The 5,230-nt window shown below is 29.7% G+C and overlaps 1 pseudogene; it reads left to right on the forward strand.

Annotated features, from left to right (window-relative positions):
* Positions 1–1,638: 1,638 nt before the first annotated feature.
* On the forward strand, positions 1,639–2,494 carry LOC110656524 (uncharacterized; annotated as a pseudogene).
* Positions 2,495–5,230: the final 2,736 nt, after the last annotated feature.

The following is a 5,230-nucleotide window of genomic DNA, read 5'->3' on the forward strand; positions in this document are numbered from 1 at the left end:
AACAAAAATAACAGATTTCTAAATCCCTTCCCTAGAGCACGCTAAGCCTTACACATGTTTCTCTCACATAACTTTCTAACAAGTCAGCTGGAGATGGCATGCCCACAAGTCCACATAAACACATCGTATCATTTCCTTAAGTTGTTGCACATCTAGTTGATCATAAGTATTAGATATGTGCCATGTCCAATAAAGAGAATGTTTAGTTTGGAGTCAAACATACTAAATCACAAGTAGATTTAATATTTGGTTTAATTTATAAGTTAAAACAAATTACTTAAAAAAAAAGTTATAAGATACCTTTATTTATAATTTATTTATTTACTATTTAGTTCCTGCATTTGAACAAAACTAATTACTTGATCTCAATATTTTAAAAAAATATAATATTTAATTTTTATATTCTTCTTTGGTTAAACAACTTTAATCCCTCCGTCAAATTTTTCATTAATTAAATGTTTAATATCAGTCAAATTACTGTTTAGTCATTCTATTTCAGTGAAACTAATTAATTAGTTTCTATATTTTAAAAATACATTAATTTGATTCTGTTAATTTTTTAATTCCTCATATTATTTTTTTATACTCAAATTGCTCTAACCCTCTCCCCTTTTTTATTTCTTATCCTCACTTACTTTTATTCTCTCTACTCTTCGTCTTTTGATAAAATTGGTATATACAAGCTATACGAGTAAAAAGATTAATCAATCCCCCTAAATCTCCAAGTAATTAAAGAGATAATCTAGGAAATTATTTTCCAATAAAAGAACATAAAAATGATGTCCATGAAATTGAATAAAAATAATTTGAGCAATTTAAGAAAAATATAAATTCAGATTTAGTCTTTATATAACAAAATTTTCATCTAGGAATATTTTTTCAAAATGTAGAGACAAACCAATTCATTTCATTAAATTAGAGGGACTAAATAGTAGTATTTTTTAAAATACATAGATCAATTAATAAATTATACTAAAATAAAGAGACTAAATAGTAGTTTGATATACATTCACTAGCAGAAAATTTTACGAATGGACTAAATAATTTAACGAAAGTAAAATATAGAAACTAAATAGTATATTTTTAAAATAAATGGGCCAAATAGTTAGTTTCGTTAAAATACAAGGACCGAATAGTAATTTATCCTATTTTCAAATTACTCCTATTATATTATCCTAATTATTTTAAAATTATCAATGCCGGCTTATTTTAACAATCACAATATTTAATTACATTTTTTTATTATTTTAATAAATTTTATTGCTTTTAAATACGTAAAAGTTATTTTTAAGTAATTTTATAAAATAATTAATTATTTATTTTAAATTAATTTATAAGTTAAGAAATATATTTTAAATTAAAAATTAAAAATAACTCTTAATCTTTTATACTTTAAGTTCTTTAACACTATAGCGCTTGAAAAGTAAAAAATTAACGAATCTTTAACTTCTTGCCTCAAACAAATCTTTCATAATAATAATAATAATAATAATAATAACAACAACAACAATAATCAGCGAGCTGACCACTTGCTTCGCTTGGTGATATCCAACTCGCCATCCACTAGATTGTCATGTTCAAATCTCTATATAAACCATAGAGCTTCACCCATTTCTTGTGCAAAAAAAACCTAAAGAAAAGAAAGCACTACATACACTAGCTAGACAATGTTTCACCAAGCTTTCATCCTCTCTTTGCTGGTAACCCTAGCAGCCATCCAACGCAACCATGCTGTGGACTACACCGTCACCAACAACGCCGGTTCAACCGGCGGCAGTGCGTGCTTCTCCAGAGATATTGGAGTAGATTACCGCAATCAAACCCTATCAGCTGCTACTGATTTCGCGTGGAGGGCGTTCCAGCAAGCAAATCCAGCAGATGGGAACACTGTGGATAAAGTGAGCTTGTTCATAGACGTTATAGGGCTCATAGACGTTATAGATGGTGTTGCTTATGCTAACAACAATGAAATCCATGTTAGTGCAAATTATATAGGAAATTACTTTGGTGATGTGAGAAATGAATTCACTGGTGTGCTTTACATGAAATAACTCACATATGGCAATCCAATGGTAATGGGCAAACTCCAAGAGGATTAATCGAAGGGATTGCTGATTTTGTAAGGTTGAAGGCTAACTACGCACCTAGCCATTGGGTGCAGCCAGGGAAGGGTGATAGGTGGGATCAAGGGTATGATATTACAGCCAAGTTTTTGGAGTATTGTAATGCTCTTAAGAATGGGTTTGTGGCTGAGCTTAACAAGAAAATGAAAAGTGCTTATAGTGATCAGTACTTTGTTGATCTGCTAGGGAAGTCTGTTGATCAGCTTTGGAGCGATTACAAGGCCAAGTGTGCAAAATAGTCAAATTTCGCTAAGGGCTCAATAAATAAAACACTTGTATTTTCCTTCCAAGCTAGGTGGTAATAAATTAATTGGAATTGGGAATGGGTAGAAATCTTAGGTTCAGAATACACCTCTATTGAGAAAAAAGAATAAAAGAATGTGTGTGTATATTAATTATCATGCATCAATGTATTATACAATTAAATAAAACTAGCAATTTTTTTTTTTTTTAATCAGGTTGGAATCCCTTTATATCTATCAGGACCTCAATAGCTTTTAGGTTTTAAATCAAATCGAAAAATCACACAGTATCGTGTCAAAATTGATAAAGAACAATTATTCTAAGAATCGAAACATACTAAATTGAACTTATATTTATAGTTTTGGTTCAATTTTAATTCTTTATCAAGAACCTTACTGAACTAAAAATCAATTTTATATATATATATATATATATTGTAGTTTTGATATTAGAAATTTCAAATTGTTTTTTACTATTTTAAAATGAATACGATAACGTAGTTTGGTGTAAAATTTAAGATTCGAATCGAAATTAGAACTAAAATTAAAATTAAAATCGAAATAGAACAAAAACTGAAATTGGAATCATGCCGAAATTAATTAGAATTGAACCGAAACTAAAACTGAAGTTTGGTTCCAATTCTGATTCCTAGAATCAAAGAATCAAAAATTTAGTTTCAATTCCAATTCTTAGATAGATTCTGATTCCTAGAATAAAAAATTTAGTTCCAATTCCAATTCTTAGATAGATCAGTATCGAAACCAAAACTAAGCACCCCTAATAATATCTACTCATATATGAGAATTATTCACTAAAATAGTTAAAGTTATCAATGTTATTTGTTAAGCTAGCCTATGATCCATTTGGTTTGTTAATGAATTAAATGAAAAAAAAAATCACCAAATGCTTATTTTATATAAATCTTGTATATAAATCTTGGATACCCCAAGCAAAACTAGACATACTTCCATGGTAGTTTGATTTAGAAAGCACAACATTATTGAAACATCCACCCATACGTCATTCAGCACTTCTAATATTTTTGTAAGTGCAAAATGCATGAGAACAAAAAGAATATATATGCACCTGCAAACTTAGTATAGTGACGTTTGTCTTTCAACAAAAAGAATATATATGCTTCCCTTCTTTTTGCACCAAGAATTTTGTTTTGGTATAATGTTCAATTTGTACTTATATTTATTAGGCATGTTCAATTTAATTCATTGTCTATTTTTGAGCTTAATTTATTCAGAACTCTCAATTTAAACTCTATTTAATCATGTAGCCATTAGTTCAAATTTACGTGTGTTGACCCCATGAGCTCAAAGGAGCATAGATTTTGATGATAACAAAACTAAACTAGAATCAAACTAACCTTGTTTTAAGTGTTGTGCTTCTCAAAGAACAAAGAAAAAGACTCAAGGAATTCATAATGGATTCATGCTTTTAAAGAAAGGTTGACATTTTAAGATAATACAGGATGAATCAAAGGAGATAAAGGAAGAAAATGTTATCTTCCAAAGCTGCATTGAAGATTAAATTTGAAGGTACATGTAGTATAGAAGTTAGTTTTAACTTTTAGGATTGCTTGTGAAAAGAATTGAGGAGTAGAAGCCAATGATACTTATTTTTAATCCCTCAATTATTTTCTTTTAAATATCATCAATGGCCTAAAAGCATTTGATTATGATTTGGTGTAAAGTTTTAAAGTTTTCAAAGTTATGCAGAAAAGTTTTCCTGGTATGCTAACTGGTTTGCTACTTGTTTTGGTATGCTAACTGGTTTGCTACTTTTTCTGGTATGCTAACTGTCTCAACTCTGCACAACATCGTAGAAAAAGATAAAATAACGGCTATTTTCTTGAAATTTGAAATTGTAATGTTTAAATGAGTTCTCAAATGGTCAGAAATGATCCAAAGCTATAAATATACTTACTCTTTGCCATTTTGCACTCAATGAAAGTCTCTCTACTGTTCCTAGCCTTTTAAGATCATTAAAGCTTTCATTCAAAGTGCTCAAATTGTTTTTATTGCTCATCATTGGCTTACCTACTCATCTCTTCTTTATAGATTCCGTTGTATTGAGTGAGATTGAGTTTTAAACACTTTCTTATCATTTATGAGAGGTCATTCAAGCACCTATTGAAGCTTGATTGTGAAAAGTGTTTGGGATAACACTTGGTAAAAGTGTGAAGCTACTTGTAAAAGCTTTGGTGAGAAGATTTGTAAAGGGCTTTTGTCTCTTGTCTTTAAAAGAGAAGATTAGTGGAGTGAAGAATCAAAGTGGGATCTTTGAGAGAGTGGATGTAGGCTAGTTGAGCCGAATCACTATAAAAATTCAGTGTTCAATTTTCTCAACCCTTACTCTTTACATTTATGCATTTTAACTTTCTGATTGAAGTGTTTTTACTGAGATGAAAATTGATACTGTTTACTATTAACTCTGCTGCAAATTGAGATAATTGGTTTACTGTTGAATCTGCTGATATCTGATATAATTTGCTTACTGTTATATCTGCTGTCAACTAATATATTCTGTTTACTGCTTTGTTTGCTGTGTTGTGATTTTATTAAGATTACTGAAATTCTTACTGAATGCCAATATATCCTATTAGATCAGTACACTGAATGCTTATGAGCCAACTTTGTATCAACTTATCAATTGAGCAGTATTGCACATATTTCACAGTAGAAAATTAGGTTGAACCAAGCTACAATTTTTCAAAGGTTTTGAGCAAGAACCGAAAAATTATTTTTAAAGTCCAATTCACCCCCCTCTTGGACATATTTTGGGACATCAATTTATTATCAGAGCTTGTCTCTCTTGCTTGAGGATTAAACACCCTAGAGTGATCCATACACATG

The sequence above is a fragment of the Hevea brasiliensis genome, chromosome 8 (assembly GCF_030052815.1).
Source record: "Hevea brasiliensis isolate MT/VB/25A 57/8 chromosome 8, ASM3005281v1, whole genome shotgun sequence".
Lineage (NCBI taxonomy): Eukaryota > Viridiplantae > Streptophyta > Magnoliopsida > Malpighiales > Euphorbiaceae > Hevea > Hevea brasiliensis.